Genomic DNA, 21,843 nt, shown 5'->3' with positions numbered 1-21,843 from the left:
ACCCTAAATGTAATAAAAATTATAACCTGAAAAGATAGGTTACTCCTTTCCTTATGGAGTTAGGGCATTGACAAGTTATTACTCATTACTTTGCTTATCACATCTTTTCTCCACAGAGAATGATTTTCACATTGTAGAGCACTTTTCCTATTCTATAATGCATTCACATGTCTAGGGGTACATCTATCACTGGAGTAGTTACACTGACATCAGTGTTTCAGGTTTTGTAAATTAGTAATAATCTGACACATTCTGACTTTCTGATACAGTGTGTATTAAAATTGTGTATTGAATATAAACATTTATTTTCACAAACCAAAATTATAATAAACTTGTGTTTGAATGCTTTTTTTGAAATATGCACTTTTGGAACATGTTATTAGGAATGTGTTGAAGCTATTGATTGAAAAAGAGTAGGGTGATAGGTCTGCATTTTTATATGCTGCATGTTGCTTTTATAAGCCAATTGATCTAAACAACCTGCTTCACACTGAAGCATGAGTCTTTCAACTTTCACTGTTACTTTACCTCTGTTATTAAATTACTTTCTAAATGAGATATGTCTGATTAAATAATTTTAAAGACCAAAGAAACAGCTCCAAATTTGATTAATTTGCTATTCATGAGTCACGCTGAAGTCAGAAGAGGCTTTGTTTAGCAGCAAATTGATATTAAACAGTGCAAGCTCATGTTCATACAGTATCACTGGGAACCCAATAGAGTATATGCGTTACTTAAATAGCTTCTGACTAATAAAGAATAAATCAACACGTTTAACAGTTTCTTCCCGCTTGCACTGTAAAAAAGTTGGGAATATTTGCACTGAATTCATTGTCGTTGCTGAGATGCAAAGCTTGTCATCAATAGAAGGCGGCCCATACTCCTTGTAATGAAAACAGTTTCCTTGTTTTTTTTTTTAAAGAAGTCTGCAGTGAGATTATATCGATGTGCATTATCATGAGAGATGGGTCAGGCCTTGACATCCCTGGGATTAATGAGAGGCAGAAGTTAAGGCTGTCATCTGTCATGCTACTGTGTTTTTTTCTTGTTTGCTTGTTTTCCCTCAGAATCCTTATTTTTAAAGCCTCAGTTCCTGGAATCATGAGACTATATTAGGGTTTTACCTTTCTTTTTAAGACTATTTTTAAAGTCTTGGAGATCATTTGACATCAAGGGCTGCCTATTGTGTTACTTGTTTGTAGTTAATGCTATAAACAATGACTCACACGAACACAACCTCTTGACACTTCCTGATGGAAGGAGAACCAGCTCACACGGCTCATTCCACTCAGTAATGCTTTCCAAGCTCACTTGAAATCTTTCTTGTTTGCCAGGTGTTTGCAATCATCTTGTCCTTTTCTTCCCATGTGAATTTAGCAATCTGTGTTTTAAATGTCTATATCTAGCATAAGTATTGTCCTTCATTTTATTAACCCCATATGGTAAGTAGGAAAATCATGACTACTGAATATACTGACACTAGATATCACTAAAGATAATAATGAAATTCACACTTCATCATCCTGGACACAGATCTTTGTTTTACAGATGGTCATGTAAGCTTGCTTCATAGTTAACAGAAAAGAAAATAGGCACCTCGAGAAGTTAATTCATCCAATAATAAGAGAATCTCTCTATATTATAGAGGAAGCTTAAACAACTAGCTTAAACTAGATGTCTCATAAATGGCTGCAGTTTGATGGGATATGTCTCACCCCTGTGTCTGAGGAAGAAAAAGAGCTGTGACATCTACAGACTGAAATTCAACATGGTCCATAATATTCTTAATGGCGAATACTTGAAAATTCATCACTGATAACTCACCCAGAGTTGCAACAGGACACTGAATTGCTATTTATAGTGAAGCTTATTATCATTTATCCTACTCAGGTTGAGTGACCTTGGAAATTTTGCTCATCAGACCCTTGAAATTTCATTTATTGCCTAGTCTCTGGCAAGGGAAGGACTCCAGCTACATGCTCTGATTGTTAATGTGAGCAGTAGAAGCACTACTTGCTACAGTGTCCTAGCTCTTCACATTGGCATTTTACCATTGCCCAGTGTCGACAGCAAAGTGCTACTGACAGTCCTGCTTTCTAAAGAATGGAGGAGCTACTGACTTGCAACCTAGCACAGCTGCTGCTGCCGGAAGTTTATTCTGTCCTTTTCCCCCTTATTTTTAATTCTTCTTGTCTCTTTCCATCACAAGCATCATGAGTAAAGCTTTCCAAGGCAGGGTGTCACAACCCAGAATATGCATAGGAAGACAGAGATATAGAAAACATAAAACTGTGTACAGTGCAGAGAGCTCCCTTAATTCTGATCAAATAAGCATAACCTCCCCCACTATTCCGGGGAGACCAACATTTGTTGTTGTTTTCTATCCAGTGCAGAAGACTTTTGTGTGTGTGTGTGTAAAATGATGTGATTTCCCAGACAGTGGAAAATCAGGTTCCCAGGCAGTTGCACATGTAGATAAGCACATAGACACAGTGGTACAAGCTAAGGGGTCAGGGCATTCTGACTCCTGCTGGTTTTCTCTGGTGTGACCTTGCAGCTGCAATAACACTCTTCCTGTGAATGTGTTTTGTGCATAACTGACTATAATTTTTAAAATGCAAACATAAACATAAGAAAAACAACATGAGTAATCCTGCCAGTGTACCACCAGTAGTATCAGAGGGCTAGAACCTTTTTATCCTGAAGTTTCTGTATTTTGTGGCATTTTTTTTAAATTGAAGACATTTTTGAGCACTCTTGAGTCACAAATGGCTATATCTCAACACTTCAGTACACAGGACAAGGTTCTTCAAGATAATTTCATATTTACATCTGATCTCCAAGCTGTCATATCACTTTTACACAGAACTGCAGCCTGCAAATGCAGAATATTCCATTTGTTCTTTTCAGGTTGCTGTCACTTTCATCTGTAGCCTTGGATGGAAGTTCATGTAGACACTAACTTCATATAGATATTCAAGTCCTTCTTGTGTGTAGACAACATAACTGATTATTCTAGGCAGGATCCCTGTTGGATGCTGGGCAAGGCTATCGAGACAGCAAGCACATAGCTGCCCCACACTTACATGGTAAATCCTTCAGTCCATCCCAAACCGACACTCCATCTTCTGCAAACTGGCTCTACGTTCTGGTTGTCTGCAACAATCAATGACTTCCACTAGAATGAAAAATATCTGAGAAGGAAAATGTTCTTTAAATGTTCCTAGGTATTTCATTATGAAACTTGTTCAAGCAGACCTGAAAATTATCCCAGAAAACTTCAGTTTATTCAGTTGCCACGGCTTGCAATGTCACTGTGTCCTGGTTTTGTTAAAAACAAGTTTCTCTTTCAGTGAATTCTCCTGCCAGCTAAAGTCTTCTTACTAACTGCACTTTCCTGAAAGCTGGATACATGTTTTGGCAGACATAGCAGCGGTATGCAAGGTTATTGCTAAGGATGGATGCATATCTCATGAGAGCAGTGAACTGAAACAGGTGACCAAAAACTGACCTACTAAGTATTCCATCCCATTCATGTTATACATCATATAAAAGTGGGAGATCACAAAGATCTCGTCCCTTTTCCTTATGGCCAACATTAGGAGAGGAACTTGCCAATCATCCTTGTGAACTGAGGCCTAGTGACAAACTGAATCCAGTTCCAGTTGGCTGGAGAGTCCAGTTCAGGACTTCCAGGTGCCAGCCCTACATCTACTGGAGCAGTTGCTGGGACTTCGAAGATTCGTTTTTTATATTTTGTCTTATTTTCTCTGTTTTATTAGTAGCATTAGTAAAACATTTTTAATTTTTCCAACTCTCTTCTCTCTGTCCTTTTTTCCCTCCCGATCGCCTGTCCTTAGTGGGAAGGAGGGAGAGGGACGGGATGAAGGGGGAAAGCAGGGAGGGGGGTTAACAATACATCTGCCACGCTTTTATTGTCACCCCTCAATCAAACCTCGACACACTGAGAAAGGAGATGTAGAAGGATTTGATTGCAACTGATGCCAGGAAAAGACTTTGTGTTCTGTGATTAAAACCGAGGTCTGAAAGCCAGGCTTTACCTACAAAGATGTAGCCTAGTTTCCCAGAAGTGATTGCTCTCCTCAGCAGTATGTGGAGCTTCCCTGAGGAAGCACAAAAAGATGTGGACACAAAAATACATAGTTTATTCCCTGAGTTCAACTGTCTATTTTAAATGCACCTGGCTTGTACACTGCTTAGGAGAGCAGTCACTTCTGGAAACCAAGGACAATCTCAGTGGCTGTATTTAGCTATTTGTTTTTTTTTTTTACAAAGCCTTCTCCAGGACCCTCAGTAGAAGACCCCAACGTTCAACAAAAAAGGAAGAAACTCTAAAAATGCTTCCCATCCAGCTCTTGGACATGAATCTGAATCCTCTCAAATCCGCCAGAGAGGTTATCAGAAAATCATGCTTGCTGTGAAAGACTGCTCTGTCCTACAGCAGTCAGGGTGTCTGAAAAGACAATCTCCCAACACTCTCTCTAGCCAGACCATAGACAGCATGGTCACCCCCTCAGAGGAGGGGAATCTATCCATCATCTATTGTTTTCTGACTATAAACTCAGTCTTGTTAATACCACGAAAATATATTTGCCTTCCATATCACTAGTATTTCTGGGGAGTGGTCTTAAACTTACTCTCTTCTCTACTAATCACAGAGCATATACAGGTTAGCACACCAGAGGCTTACAAATAATACTGACATCTGAATTTTACAATGGCATTTACTGTTTTTTGTCTCACACATTCAGTTTAATTCCTCAAAATTTTCACTTTACTTCTTCCCTTTTATTCATTTTGGAATAGGTAGTATAAAAACAAAGTAGGCTCATGTTATTTTCAGATCTGCTCTCTCTGCTCTCCTTCATTGTTTTAAATAGTACCAATTTCTTTGTCTTATGCACTGTGTATTATGCAGTCTCTGTGGACTCTGCAAATTATTTTCTGTAATGTCTACTGAAAGGTAAACTACTCAAAGTGCAGCGTAATCTTTCCAAGCCTGACTCCTTCATTTTTAAAAAGCATATATGTAAAGATAACCAAATGGTGTGCCACATGGGGCCTATTCATAACCTAATCAGGCAGTTTCAAATTTGAAACACGTTATTCCAAGAGCAGTTTATATAGGTAGTTGCTCATCATTAAGAAAACAAATATTCCAGTTTCTGCTGAATATTATGCCATCCACATTCTCTCTGCTTTGTGGATCAATGGAGAATTTCTGACTCCAGGCACTTCTTTCTTGCCCTGTATAGTTTAAACAGGTCTCTGGCTGCTACTTGTATGCTGTATTCAGAGAATCAAATCTTCAGATCTTTGTGTTGCTCTGTGTTCAAAGGGAAGTCCTTCTGCTTACCACATCTCGGGAGACCCATCGAGGACACGGGTAGGTTACTTCATATATGCAAGTGGAATCAGCTAGATAATGAAGGATTTCCATAACTCTGGATGCTCTTTGGGTATTTTTTTATTTAATTCCTTTGATCATGATTTTGAAGACTAAGACTGCTTCCAAACACCCTGCAGTTATGCTCTTCTGCATCTGCAAATACATTTTATAACAACTTCAAATACCAAGTCATGTTGAGAAAAACCTGTGACCCTACACTTCTTTCTGTTTTCCAATGTACTATATTGAATGATAGCTTTTAATTTTTCAGTGAGAGCACAGATCCTTGATCTTTAAAGGGTCAGGATTTGAAATTAAATAAAACAGCAATTATAGATGGCTTTATAAACCTACAAGGCCATTTATATTCTGTCTGCTATAGTACGCCTGCACAGAGTATCCTTGTTCCACTTGCATGCCAGCAAAAATGCACTAAATTACATAAATATGCAAATACATAAAAACATTTCTTCACTTTTTCTCTCACTCCTTTCAATCTACACTTTGCATATACTTTTTGTACACAACTCCTAGTAAATCACTCTAATCAGAAAAAGTCCATGCATCATTTGGCGTTTACCACCCCAGCCTGATAGTAAAGTCATAAATGTATAAACACGTGCAGCTTCATGTCCGCTGCTGCTCCATGTAAGAGCCGCTTCACAGCAGCAGTGGAAGACAGAGACAAGACCTCTTCTGAAAATGCACAGGACTCTGCCACCTGGATATAAGGGGAATAACCTTTACATTTATAGCAGTACATAACATATTGTGGCTCCATGGCACAGATGCATATGCACGAGACAGAACATTACAGTATTCTTTTAAAATCATTACTAATTTCCCTTTCTCACTAGCCAGGTTATTTGATTGGTCATTGTAGCTATAGAAGAGTATAAGCTTATAGTTTTGAATTTCAATTTCCAAAAAAGATGATCATGCTAAAAGCAGATACGGAAGACCATATTTTAGAATTAAAAACCAACCAACCAACCCACCAAACACACACACAAAAAACAAACCCAAAACAAAATAAAACAACAAAAAATAAATATATAAAAGGAATCCTAAAAGGTGGATATAGTGTTTTATTAATGAGTGCCTGAGTTCTGATCATTTCTACTTTGCATTAGTTGTAAAAGGTAGGTATTTTCTTTCAAAGCTGAGGCTATTTAGAGAGAGTTGATGTTACTCCTTTGGCTTAATTGTATATTTGACACTATTAGCTGGGTGTTTACTGCTTGATACATGGTGCTAAAATTTACTATGAAGAACACTGTAGACATAACTCAAATATTAACAAGCAAAATGGGACATGCTTGAGAACCATGTTAGTCATATCTCAGTGTCCTGGAATCTACATGGCCAAATCTTGTTCTTGGCTTTTGTCTCCTTCATAGCATTATGGGGGTAAATATTAATGACACTGCTGAAAGCCATTTTTTATTCATTCATTTTTTCTCAGGAGCACAGAAAAATGACATCTTTCTAACAAGGAGGCCTATAACCAGAGAGCACTTTAAAGAGAAAAATATGCTAACATCACCCAGTCAGAATGCTTAGCAGTAATGACATTATCTTACTAACAGCAGAAAACATTCCCATACAACAATCTGCGCAGAGGTCACAAAACAATGACACTTCACTTGAAAGTAGACCTGAAACTGTACTCTTTGAACTGCAAATATGTTAATCATCAGTCAGGAAGACTGATTAGACTTAATGTCAGTAAACTTACAGGCTAACTTCACCAGTTTTCCTGTCCACCAATCTGTTGCTCCATATGTCCAAATCTACAGCAGAGAAGCGTCTCAAGAGACAGCAACACATTTTGTGCTCTGAGGCATCCCTCACAGCTGGGGCTGGGCTCTGCCTCCTGAAATGCTTCCACCAGTGCCTGCAATTGCACTCCCCCCAGAGTGCACTGCATTTCCAAATGAGACTGACTGCCACAGTCATTCAGCTACTGGAGTTGACAGGAAAATGTGGAGTGGTAGTCCGAGGACTTACAAATTGCAAGCCTTCCCTTGAGTCCAGTCAGTTGCCAGACAGAGGTGGAAGGCACACAGCCCAGCAGTTAGCCTAGACAAGATATTGAAAAGCATCTAATGGTATAGGAGCTGTTGCACTGTCAACAAACATCATATGCAACGCCTCAGTTTGTTCTCTAAGAAAGAAGATGTGATAAACGTACAGAAGAGCATTGAGACACAGCAGTGACATTTGCATTGCTTTTCCACATCACTGAATGAAAGTCTAGACAAATGGCTTACTTGGAAGTGAATAGAAGATATACTTACAAGCACTAATGTAGCTGATTTGTGCATATTTGCCTGTGGCTAGGAGACCTATACTTGACTCAAATACAGATAGTGCTTTGCTTCTTCCCCAGAAAACTGCTATAAGATGGAATGCTTCCTAAAATAATCTAAAATAACAACGAAAATGCCTTTTATCCCTGTAATAGGGCAGGTAGTCTTTCTCCTTTAAAAGATAATAGGGCACAAGGCCAATCCCTAGTATGCTCCATGATGCGACCCCTTTAATTCAACAGCAGTTTAAAGGTGCCGCAGGCAAGCCAGGGAAGGAAAGCCAACTGCTAATCAAAGAACAGACCCAGATCAAAAGAAAAGTCCAGCTGGCAACTCAGTTTAGAGGAGTCTTTTTGGCAGCTGGTGTTCAGCTAGAGCAAGGCTATCAGTATTGCCCCCACTCAGAGCCTTCTTCATCATGTTAAAGAGAGGCCGATGAGTGGAAGTCAAGTTTGGAGAAAAATCTTGTGATATGGAAAGACTAGCAGAGAAAGGATTTTCCTCGCTAGGGTTTGTAAGACATCTCCAAGTAGAAAGTTATGTTGACACTCTGTTTCAGCATTAGCAAGAAATGAGCGTCAGGAAGAGCATGAAGTTTGACCACAGTCCCAGATTGATGTGCGGGACACGAGCCTGATCCTCTTGACTGAAATGGCCTTTAGCCTCTTCATCTGTGTACTTGGTTGAATTGTCCTCCTCAAAAACTTTTTCTCCTGAAGTAAATAAAAAAATCTTTCTTGCTTAACACCTCTTGCAAGACCGTGACCTAAAGGAAAACTTTGCATACATTTTAAAATATTTTATTAAATGTATACTATGACTATATAATTAGAAACTATTATATAAATGAATGCAGAGCTGTAAATATGTAGTATACAATATACAGTACACAAATATGTGATACACAACATATATATGATAAGTAATTACAAAGCTTTACAGAACAACAAAATAACCCAGTGAAAACCCAGACACCTTTGGTTTGCTTTTCAGGTCATCTTTTATCAGTGTTTTTATTGCTTTCAACCTTCCTTGGAAAACAATAATTAAAGATCACTGCAGACAGTGATTTCTAAGACTCAAATTAATTCTTCTGTCTTTCTTCTGGCAATATTCTATGTAGTTTTGTAACCCCTTTTTACTTTCATCTTCCAAGAATGACTGTGGCTCTCTAGCCCTTAAAAATGTTTCTTACTTGTTTAGATTAAAAAAATTGTTGCCAGGAACATTTTCCATTCTTTTTCTTTTTAAGCACTTCTGCATATTCCTACTCTCTCTTGATACACACAGTGTAGCTGGGCCAGCCAGGATCTTCTTTGGGGCAATATTTACTGAAACCTACTCATAGCATTCATGAACCTGTTCCAGCACCTGAGTGTTTGAAAGGATAAGTTCTGTGATAAGTGACACAGTGTTTGCAAGAAGCCTTGGCATGTATAAAAACACTTCTACGGATAAAGAACAAGGTAGAGATACACGGACATGTATGCAGCTGGTCCTGACAGACCTGGCTGAGGTCTTGATTGTTTTGAAGAGGAATGGAAATGAGTAAGAGAGCACAATATGTTGTTCTGTATTTCAGAAATGCTTCCAAGGAACTCCAAACTCTTAAAAAACTTATAATTTGGTAATACGCGAAGAATACAACGCTCCATTATTTCTGCTAATATTTATTCAAAAACTGGGAATAATTTTGAACTATAAAATGAAGAAGCTACTTAAGGTATATTTTATATGTCAAACAATACAGAGTTTCTATATCAAATAAAATTTGTGATTGAGAAGTTAGACTGTACAAAGAAAAATTAAGAGTGCAATATGAAAAATACTTCAGAAATGTAATTTCTTGCTCTTCATGCCTTGGGTAGCCCAATCAGACTTTATTACTTTGTTTCAAATGGAATAGAAGTGAAATATATGTTGGCTTGAAAAGGGCAACAGAAGATCAGAGAACTGGAGCTGCTGCCTGTGTGAAGGGAATTGCGGATGACCATGGTTATTACTGGACTGAATATTAAAATAAGATACAAGGGAACATAAAGTATTGTTGCAACTCAGGACAGACAGCTACAGCTCAGGAAAGAGATCTTGGACCCATTGATGACTATTTTCCAAAATCACTGACCTTCTGTACAACTGCAGCTAGAAAAGCCAACAAAGCTCTGGGCATCATCAGGAGAAGTATTGGCAGTACCACATTTCAAGAAGGATGTGATGGTGTTAGAGAAGGTACAGAGAAGAGAGGAGGGGAGGGTAAGAAGGGAAGCTGCAGCTGCAGTCAAAGGTTGCTTAATAAGGAGTGGCTGAAGCAGCTGCGGCTCCTCAGTGAGTGATAGAGGAGAAGGATGTGGCATGAAGTGAATGAAGAACTGGGCTGTCTATCAGATCCTGTGAAGCACTGCCACTGGGGATGCTTGAGGAAACTAGTAGGAGACTGGTTTAAAACAGAGAAAGGAAAGCACCTCTCTGGGCTGTGGGTGGTGAGCATCTGGGGTTTTAGTTGTGGGATGCTGTGAAGGCAAACACTGTCAGTACATCCAAATGGAAGAGGGGAGTAGTTAAATTCAGGGTCTGCATGTCCACACACACATTTTAAAGTGAAGAAGCAAAGCTGTGTGCCCTCTAACATCTCTTACACATAGTCCCAAATGCTGGAGGGGTATGAGAAGGGTGGGCTGCAGATAGTGGCAGTAATGAGCCACCTCTAAGAGGTGGACAGTTGTTCTGAACCCATTGGGCATTTCGAACATTCTTAATACATAATATAGTAAAGGGTAATTGGGAGATCTCCTTACCACGACTCTATAAAATATAAGCAAAGGGCAACTTTATTTATTCCATAATCAGCAAAATGTAAACAAAAAATTGAAATTGTCTTGCATATTCCAAATTAATGGCAATAATCGTGAATGACATGGAGTTAAGTAGGTCATCCAGCCCAGACATGAGCCTATCTACCAATTAGGGTAACATCAAGAGGAATATTTGTCAGCTAATCCCTGAAGACAGGAAGAGATTCTTTCTCTGTATAATTTGTTAATCATAGTATGACTTGGGTTAGTTGGTTTGTTTTCTGGCACAGTTATTCTCTTGCCCATGTGGAAGAAGGGAATTAATTCACAGTGTATTGCTGCCACTTTCTACAAGGGCAAAGACTTCAAAGGGCAGGCAGTAGAAGTTAACTTTCATAAATAAAAATTAATTTACTTCTGCTTCCTTAACTGTGGCAATTATAAATTCCGGAAACGTTGCTATGTTCAATGCACAGATTTTAGCTCACAAAAGAAAGCTGATGGACTTCATTAAACAGGTATATTTGTAAGTTTCCTTCATGCAAACTTTTTCTTGAGTCTGTATCTCTCCAATGGTCATGTCTGCCAAGTTTTCCTGTTTCTTCCTATTATCTGTCACTGTATGGAGTCGTTTTTCTTGTGCTTTTATATTAGAGTAGCTTGATGACCCGTACTGCCAGAGTTGAGCTCTGTGCTGCTGAGACACAATGAACCATGACGAGTAAAATCCCCAGTAGCACAAGTGAAGTCCTCAATCTAATGGTTGGAAAGCATTTTATAACTGCAAAACAGGAATGAAACCCCAGGTGGTGACAATGTGTATGATATTGTATGAATACACTAATGTTTACAACTTCTAGCCTGATAGAAAAGCCAGGCTTTTGACAGCCAAATTAATAGAAGTTATAGGGGGTTATTGCTATTTTCTCTCTAATTATAGATTGCACCTGCTCTTGTATTTAACAAGATAAGATAAGTTCTAAGACAGTGCTTCTAGCCACTGCATGAAAGACTGTTTTGTTGTTGTTTTGGTTTGGTTTTTTATTATTATTTTTTTAAATTTCTAGTTTAATAAAGCCTTGAAGATTTAGACGTGTTTTGATATTCTGTTTTTCCTCCTCTCTTCTTCTTAGAAAACATGAATATTGTACTATGAGAGACTCTTGATGTGGGTCTTTAGAAGTTACTGCACAATAATGTTGCTAAGAGTTATTCCTAGTTTTCAACCTCTAAATTAAAACGGAATGACTGAAAACTCACCTACCATATTACTTCCATGTGAAGTCACAACTATCAGAAATGTTTTGCTGGAACTTTGATTTAGAGAGAGTTTAATTGCTGCTGACATTTCTGGAAGACGTGATTTTTTCCCCTATAGCCTAAATAAACTAGTACTATTTCTGCAAAATCTGAGCAGTTGAACAAAACTAAGCCATTTCAGAAACTGTCTTCTATTCTGCCAGAAGAAAAAGCATTTCAAAACCTGCTAAATTTTAAATGCTTTATATTAAAAACCTACTTTCCTACCTTAGTCAGCATCCAAAATTCCTGGACAATATGACATAACTTTGTATCAGCTCCTGCCTAGATAATGCAACAAGCTAGTCCACACATCCTTGTGTCTCTGTAAATGCAGGTGCCTTGGATTACAGGATATACTGAAACTGCAACGTTCTTGTTTTACCACATATATGTGTAACCCTTGTGCCAGGACCTGACTGACAGCAGTAAGGGCCCAGTTCAAATTTCAGAAGTCACTTATAAAACATTGACTTGTATTCCCCTCCAGAAACTAAGGAAAATGAAATTAAACTGGTAATTGCTCAATGACCTAATCTCCTTCACTTGTGAACAATGAATGAACTGATTTAATAAAGGAATACAGTATAAAGGGATAGCATGTGAAATATCCCCACAGATACATTAAAACAGGACATGCTCTGTAGATCTGTTTTATCTCTTTTCTCTTTTTTTCTGTCAGACGTCTAGAGGAGAGGCTCTTCCACTTTTTTAGGCATCAGCCACTTCAGCCTCCTGTGCCACAACAGACTCTGTCTGCCTTGACATGAAATGGGCCTGTAGCTGCAAATGTAAGAAAAGCAGTAGTAGTGCATTCTTTAAATGGAAACAAACAGGGTGTCTCTGGAAGAGGTGCAGCATTTTTATCTGTGACATAGTACAAAATTTGTCCTTCTGCATAAAAAGGACAATAACTTTTAAAAAATGAAATAAAAAAGCATGTTTTTAAAGTAAAGAGGAAACTTTCCTGCAAGTCCTTCTGTGTATTTGCAGTAGCAAAAAAAATTGTCACTGGCCATAGTGGCCCCATAAGCAGATGTGCAAGTGCTAAGCATGCCTGGACCTGGTATTGGTGGGTCACTCTGCTATATAATCCCAGGGTACAACTGAAACTCTTTAGACAGCTCATAACTTTCAGATCTCTCCAGCCATTACTGAACCTGGTGTGCAACTGAAGGAAGAAACAAGCAAACAAGCAAGCCACTTAGAGAAACAGCCTGGAAAGCATGAAGAAGCACCTGAAATCCCCAGGAAAGCTGAACCTTTCCAGAAGCCTTGGAGGACACCGGGAAGACTGAGAGCAGCCCCTTCCTCTGGGTCTGCAAACAGCAGCTGCCAACATGAATGACACAGAGGGTGCCTTCAGTTTTAATTCAGATGGTTTTACTAATTTTCAGTTAATTACAGATCTGTTTCACAGACATGTGAATGGTATTTTTTGTGTTTACAGGGAGAACCAAAGAAAACGAAAACAAAATAATTTGCGATTGACTTAAGGCAAATTAATATACTCTGCAATGTTGGCAATGATGCCAAACTACAAAAAAGGATGTTTATCTTGATATCCTAATTCCTGTTATCACCCAAGAAAAGCAAGAGAGCATACAAGTAGTACAAGCATTATAGGAGTTCAGCCCACATGTAGATGAGAGTCACGTCAGACAAATCCACTCTGTGAAGTCACAAGCAATGTCACCTCCAAATTCCAGAAAAAGGAGACTGAAGGTGGCCGATCTTGCCTGATGAGATGTTAGCAACAGCTGTAGTTTTGAAATTAGAAGTCCAGAACCCATGAACGTCAGAGAAAAGACCATGCGGTTCACAAGAGGCTACTGCACAGATTAGCCATTAAGCTCCAGGTAATGCAAACTATGTAAGGGCTTCAGTTTCACAGTGTGACAATTTTTTATGCTTAGCTACCACTGTTGGATTTGTTTCTGAGAGAAAAGGAGAAGGTTTTGTCATGAGCCAGTTGGAATAGGTCACTAAATTTGGGGGCAGCTCATGATCTGAGTGCAATGCTGTGAAAGAGAGGTAGTGCACTCCTCAGTTACCCTGCAATGAGAGCACAAGGTCGGGGACAGAGGATGGGCTGATTGTGCCTGAAAGAAAGGCTGGAGACCTCCAGATATGTTTCTTGGAAGCAGTGCTGCCCAGAGACACTTAGAGAGCAAGGACATATAAATTGAAGTCTAAAGGGACAAAGACCCATCAGCATTTAATACCTTATGCTCAAAACCGCGTGTGACAGGACTCCAGATGGTGAACAAATGTGAGGAGGATTTGCCTGGGCCTTGTCCTGCCGTGAATTCCCCAAGCAGCTTTTAAGCTCAAAAAAACCCAAATCCACTACAGTACAAAACTCCACTGCTTATATTTGTGAATGGAGGCAGCACAAAGGTACTGATGGGGTTGCAACACCAGAAAGGGGGCAGCCAAGGAGATATAGAGAAGGATAAGGATTTGGCAGGAATAGTGAGTATTCAGTCAAATTTGCATTCTTTTTTCAAGTACCTATACAATTTTAACTGTCATTAAATTGAGCTGGCTTTGGAAATATTTCCCCCAACTCCTTCCCAAAGTCTAAATAGTAGGTTTTGGGGTTTTTTAGAGAAAAGTTTCTTGTTTTAATTAAGCTCAAAATGTTGTCTTCATGGCTGGTTTTCAGCTCCTCTCTTCCTTCCATACTGCCTTTCTAAAGAGATCTTCCTCTAAGCAGCCTCACAATATTTTTATCTTCACATTGTGAGACTGTGGTAATTAGTTGGAGCTTTGCTGAGTTTGTGGAAATTTTGTGAGTGAAGTTATTATAATAGAGTTTAGTGTTTCAACCTCTTGCTTTTATTTGCAAGATTATTGGCTTGATAAAAGAAACACATTTTGACAATGTGATGGCTGTGGATACTTGAAAAATTGTCTCCGAGTTGTTTTCTTAGTTAAGTGTACAGTACAGTCCCTTATTTAAGGAGCACAGTGACACTGTGTGTACGAAATCTGGGATATGGTGACAAGTAGGTACCCTTCCGTTTACATGATAAAGCACACACTGTCAGCAATTTAGTTATCAGGCCCCAGCTGTGGCTAAACTCATATATTTGCATCTTGTTACCACTTCTTCTGGGTTCAAATTTGCCTTTAGGGTTTTGTTATTGTTTTTTTTTTGTTGTTTGGCTGGTTTTGGAGTTTGTGGGTTTTTGTTGTTTGTTTGGTTTGGTTTTTGTTTTGTTTGTTTTGTTTTGTTTTAGGGATCTGTCTATTCTATTCAGTAGAAATTCAGACAAGGTAAAGCAAGTCGTGAATTTTGAAACCAAAGAAATTCAGTGTTATTAATAAAAGCACAAACTTAAAGGTCTTTAGAAACAAAGTCTTCAGCTTCCTCCTATATCAAGTGCAATCTCAGAAAGATAAATCCATCCCAGGCAAATTGGGCATCTGACAATGTAGCTGTCTGCATAGAGTATTCAAAGTAAAATGTTATGGTAGAGTAGGTGATAAATTGATACTGGAAAGGGCACAATGAGAACAAAAGAAAAGGTGGAAATGTTTGCAATAAAAGGAGGCTGATGGGGAAGCCAAACAAGTACTGAGTGAGTTAAAGTTTACCTGACAGTTACACTAGGTGTTTGTGATTTTTGAACCAAAAAGTATGAAAAAGTCAGGCCAGGGTAGAGATGGCTGCTTACTTAACTTTCACCCTAAAAATTAGCTGATGTAAAATGAAAGACAATGAAAGATCAGCTTGGTTTTGGTATTGGAGCAGGAATTAAAAATTAATATGTTTTAATTTCCAGTATTGTTATGCAAGGATATGTAAGAGAGTCTGTACACCAGGCTTCTTCATCTGTCTTGATAAGAGGGAGACAGGCAAAGAAAATTCATCCATGTGTCTTCTAAAACTTGTTTATTTTACTTAGGAATTGATTTCAGACTTGGAAGTCTTAGAATCCTTATGGCTAAATAAAAGAACTCAGTGCAACAAGCAAAATATGCAAATGATTTTATGACAATTGTAGCTCTTTTTCTTTCAGTAAATTATTTGGCAACAGGCCATGAATTTTGAACTTGTTCCAAAACCAATTTCAACATAATTTTAGCATAATTTTTGTCAGCTTGCCATTATGAGTATTCATTGTTTATTTGTGCCCTATGAATATTCATTCAAATTTGCAATGATGTTTCTCTCTACTGATTTGGCAACAATCATATAAGCAAATAATTCACTGAATATGTGTAATTTTTAAATACATCTTTGATCTGAAGTCTACAAAGAGTATTGCAACACTGAGAAATTTTTTGTCCAGATACACTCAAAAGTATTTCTGTTTGTGCGTTTGATGTTTGGCTTTTGACAAAATGTCATGAAACCATTATCCTCAACTTGCCACCTCCGTGCTACAGCACAGGGTTCAGTCACAGTTTTGCATAGCTGCTGAAGTTTGAACTAGTGTTTTAATAGCTTTTTCATGGACTAAATAACATAATTTAAGATTTGGTAAACCATCTTTTGTTGCCTATAGGCACGGCTGTGTTAAATGTTACATACTTATGCAAGATTCAAGTTGTCAGCTAAAGCTCTTAAAGGCAAGGTGAGCAAGGGGACTTCGAGATAATATAGCATAATGAGGATTATGTATTGATTATGTTTAGTGCCAATGATTTTGATTTAATTATCCAGTTTCCTGATAGAAAAAAAAATTAAAATGTTTTTTCAAATGGAAATGGATTTCAGAAACAAGAATCTTTCATTTTCCATTGCCTTTTGTATTCTTACTATACCTCCATATTTCATTTTCTATTTTAAAATAAGGAGAAAACAAACTAAAAGTATATTGGTGTGTAATACTTTTTCTGCTGTCGTCACATTTTTTTTAATGTCTCCCAAGCCCACAAAGAAATAATAAGGTAATTGTGAGGCTTTTCTGACTTTGAATTGATAATGACCCACAGAGACTGTGTCATGGTAGTCTTTTCGAGAACATCTTCTGTCTGAAAAAAGTGTTCATTAAAAGACAGTAAAAGTGATCCACAAATATTGCAAAGGGCTAAAGAGGTTCAAGCGTTTCTTTCATAAAATTTTCAGGCAGTATATTGTGAACTTCTCTATGATGATTCATCCTAGAGCTGTTTTGCAGTTTGTAGTTTACATTTTCCATGATGTTTGGAATAGAATAAAACCCAAGAACAGAATTAAAATAAAGCAGCAGTAAAACTTCTTCACCTTGGGTTATGTTTAGTGTTTGGCAGACTGAGAAATTTATCATGCAAATGCAATGACGAATTTCTATTTCCATAATTGCTCTGTGTGTGATAAGGTATTTCTAAAATAGAATGTTTTGGATGCAAAACAAATGCATTACAATTACTGCTTTATATATATTTGGTTCAATTCTTCGGCCATTTAGTAGAAGGAAAAAACATTAAGCCTTATGGTCAGGTTCACTGCTATAAACTGCAGGTAAAAAGGAACAATAAACATGGCTTGACTAACTGTTTAACATGATTTACCTGTTACTTGGATTAATGGAGCATACTGTCTAATCTCTTGCTTAATATCCCACTTTATTCTTAAAGCAGGTAGCAACTGGCACTCAAAGCAAGTGGTGGGTTTGGAACTGACAATCAGACGTGTACTATGTGTATACATACATGCATGTATCTGTGGGCACATCAGTGTAGAGCCAAATATGCATGCACATTCTAGATCTTCAAAATAAAACTCCGAATTAAACAGCTAATACATTCTGCTTAAGTGTTTTCTCGGATTCCACTGCTAATATTTCCATATGTTTTGTTTCTGTATACTTAGTTTCGTGTTGTTTCTTTTTTGGTTTTCGTTTTGTCGTGATCGGGGATTTAGGGTTCTGCTTTCTGCAGACCAATATTTAGATCACGCAAAGAAAACTGCCACTTAACGGAGTTCTATGGCAAGGTTTACTCTATTACTTACTGCATGGAGAAAATATGCCAAGCAGAATTGGGTGAGAGTCATTTTAGAGTGATTTCTATGGAGACAGAAGATGTGAAAATGTAGAGGGAGGCCCTCTTCTTGAATCACGCCCTTACTTTCTAAAATCCTTCTCAGAGAGGAGCCTAGGCACAGCTGGCTTCAAACTTAGTCCCAGACCTGGTCAACGGTTTGTGTCTAAGATGCATAAAAGGTAAGGGAAAACAGGTAAGGGTAAAGGGGTAGAGAGAGGCTCTCCCATTGAATCACAAGGTTCAGAATGGAACCCTTTGCTTTCAAAACTTTTCAGAGAGGAGTCTAGGTGTGGCCAGAGCCAAATTCAGATGAAGACTTGATCGATGATTTAAGTCTAAGACACATAGAGGGTAAGAGAAAACAGGTAAGGGATTATATGTATTTATGACCAAAGGGTATTATGTGTACACCCAATTCTTTATATCACTTGGCCAGGATTTCAAAGTGTCATTATTCTGCATCTCAACCTGTTTACCTGCCTTCCAGTGGCCTGGTGTCAGGTGACTCTAGAGCCTGGATCCTAGATCTCTCAAAGCAAGGTCTCAGGCATCAAAGTTCATAGAAATAGGTAAATTAATACAGTCATATAGCAGAAGGCATGGCTCGAGCTGGTTGCCTTTGCAGAGGTCCCCACCAAGCATAGAAATTCCTGGATTTTTAGACTATTACAGACTATTTACCTGTCCCTCATATAATGATTCAGTCCAATATCAATATTTGAGTTTGGGGTCTTCTTGCTTCTCATTGAATCTTTTTCACTGATCTCAGATGGGTCTTTGTTTTGTTTAACTGTAGATATTGTTTATAGTTCATAGCCTTGAAGGTGCTGTTTGGTTTGAATGAATCCTATTTCTTACCAGCAAAGTGCAGAACAGGCCCTGTCTCACAGATGTCCGTAATGTCTTCGTGTTAGCTTTGAAGTCATTTTCTCACCAGTCAATTCTGTTCTTCCCATCAAAGTGCAAACCAGGCCTTATCTCACAGATGTTCACTGTAGTTGCTTTGTTTACATTAAATAGATGCAAGCTTGGTAAATATGAGCAGAACTTTACAGCATACAGTTTAAGATTTCAGCAAATTCAGCTTACCAAGTAACATGAAGCAGATAGTCTATTGAAAATCATACAACCTTATAACTCTATGTGATTTGTTCTATTTAGTACACATTTCCTTACGCTAAATGATGATATGAAACTTAAATTGGGCTCATCCAGTGATTTCTGAGTAGTAAAAAACCATTGCCATACGGCCAGCTTATATAGTAGAGAGAGCTCAAAGTAGGCTCACCCAGGCTGTCATATCTATAGAATATAGATATGTGGTTGGCTCATAGTCAAATTGCATACAGTAGGAAAGATATGCACAAGACTCCGTGCACCCACAACTGATTGGTGTCCTGTGTACCCTTCTGTTTCAGTGTGGGTTTCCTAAAAGGATTTCTTGGCCTGGGTATGGCTCGGGTCTTCACCTGCTTTGGAACCTGGACCAAACTGCTGCTGGTTTGGCTGGGGTCAGGGAGGGGAGGGTGTCGAGTGCATCCGCCACAGTTCTGAAAATAAGCAGGCAATTTCACATCTGAGCTTTCCCCAATCACATTATCTTGCCAAAGAAGATGCATCTTCTATTTTCCATTTCACGTTCTTTCTCAAAGAAGCACCCCCACCTCCTTCTCAAAAATCATAGGGCTCTGACAGCTGGCTGCTTTGAACTGCCTTTTTTTTTTTTTTTTTTCTGGAAATACAGCATTCTTGGCAAACCAACACCCTGTACTGCAGATGCTTTGTAGTTTTAAGTTCTTCTCCACCCTCCAAAATCATTAGTCACTTTGTGATGGATCTCTCTAAATTTATCTTGGCACCATGATGAATTTATCCTGTACTAGTTAATGATGTACTCACAGAGTCAATTCATAAAACTAGGTTAGGTATGTAGTAAGAACAGTGATGGAGAGATGAAATTGCATCTGCCTTCTAGCAATGTGCCCACAGACTTCAGATCATGCCCATGCAGCTCAGTTGTTGATTTGAAAAATAGCTTGTAAGGGCTTGGATTTCTCACAGTTATTCTAGTATCAGTATATCATTGTCATATCTTGTATGGCACTATTATAAAGCCATGTATTTATTATTTTTCACCAGGACAATTAACTTTAAGACAGCAGGTTGAAAGCATTATATTGACCTGTGCAATTAGCATGGTGTTTACAATATGATCTAATTACCTTTGGTAGAAATCCCATCGATACTCCTCCTTCCTATAAAGAAAAATGCCTTTGTGAGAAGTCTTTAATCTGCTTTCCAACAGAATTAGTGAACATTAGGCAATATTTTATGTATTGTTTTACGTGAAAGAAATGTGTCTCAGAGAAATTTATTGTAAAATCTGAGTAAAACCTGCCTGAACCTGTGACCTCCCACTTCTTTACTGACAGGTACAAGCTCAATAAGCAAAAGCATGACTGCACTCCTTAACTTTGGGCTTGTGCATGGAGCAATAGCAATGCCCAAACTCTTCCCCTCTCCAGAGAGAAAAGGAAAAACCCCATCCATTTGAAGCGGTCCAAGACAATTCACTAGGGGTGGGCAGCAAGTGACTTCTCCCAGTTCTCCTACATGGCTGTAACCAAAAAAGGCAGCAAGCTGACAGCCAGGTGAGATGGATCTTTCAATTAAAAATCGTATTTTTTTCTGGAAATGAAAGTTGTTCTCTTTTACAAAGTAGTTTATTCTTCAAACATTTGTTCAGAGTGTTTAGTAAAATCTGTTTCTGTGCAAATGATGTGAGACTTTTGCAAAGTGCTGAAAAAATATTTAACTACAAAAAAAGGCTGAGGACTTTGTCTTTTCACAATTATACCAGAACCTCCAGAAGTTCATTGACTTAATTACTGTCAAGAATTGTTTGAACAGCTGTGAACGTAGGCTCAAAACTGCAGATGATGATTACTCAGGTCAGAGTGTGATACTCTGCCATAACTGGGATTTTAAAATTAATTAACATAATAGAGAAAGAGAATCTGGGGCTATTTAGCTTGTCAAACAAAGGCTTTTCTTGGGGTGCCCTGCTTCCCAACTCTTCTTGTTACTCCCAACAGGGGTTGTTCAGAATCTCATTGTGGATTACCTCTGCCTTTGTGCATGGTTCCTGTTTCGGAATGGCACCAGGATGTTGAAGTATCTTCCTGCTATGAAACAGGGCTGTGACCCTGGGGAGCAGGACCCAGGCATACCACAGGGTTGGCTGGTTAGACTGAGTGCTGAGACCATGGTTTCCTTGTTCTAGTATTGATCTTTGTAATACTGATGGTCCAAATTTGTGTCTGTGATTTTATTATGAATAGGTAGATAGCAAGAATAAAGATCTAATTGGATTGGATCATTAACAACATCAGAATTGTGCTAAGCCAGCTGCTGAAACAAATACTTCTGCACCATACATGCACATCTACATGCACACACATGCAAAAATCTATGAATATACATACATATGTATAGTATACCTATGTATGACAATGCACAATTATTTAATAGCACTCCACAACTTCTCTGCAAATGTTTTCGGCTCTGAAGGTACTTCTGACTTGGGATGTCACTTATAACAGCTGGACAAAAATTCAGACCTATGCAAAGCACATCACCAGTAGGAGATGTTGGCTGGCAGTGTGCAGGTACAACACCTCTCCTCAGTGATGAAACAAGACGTGAAGACTCTGTCAGGTGGACCTTTCCTGGCAGCCTGAAAACAGTGACAGTCTCTAGGCCCAGGAGGGGCCATTTCCCAGGAAACAGAGATCTTAGCAGCTTCTCTCAAAGGGAAATGCCTTTTGATTTTTGAAAAGAGAAAAGGAAAAGCTGGAAATGGAGACTAGTCTACAATGCAGTGTTTCCATACTGAAATAGTATCCTCCATGACAAGAGACGCTGCTTGCCATAACAGATATTTTATGACTGAGCTGCTAACCACTGACAGTGGATTCTATTGGAGAAGTCAGCAGACTCCTATCTAGAGCTGAACAGGGTCATTTTTATCATACATAGAAACCAGGAAAGT

The sequence above is a fragment of the Columba livia genome, chromosome 2 (genome assembly GCF_036013475.1).
Source record: "Columba livia isolate bColLiv1 breed racing homer chromosome 2, bColLiv1.pat.W.v2, whole genome shotgun sequence".
Taxonomy (NCBI): domain Eukaryota; kingdom Metazoa; phylum Chordata; class Aves; order Columbiformes; family Columbidae; genus Columba; species Columba livia.
Note: the sequence above shows the minus strand (reverse complement) of the source record.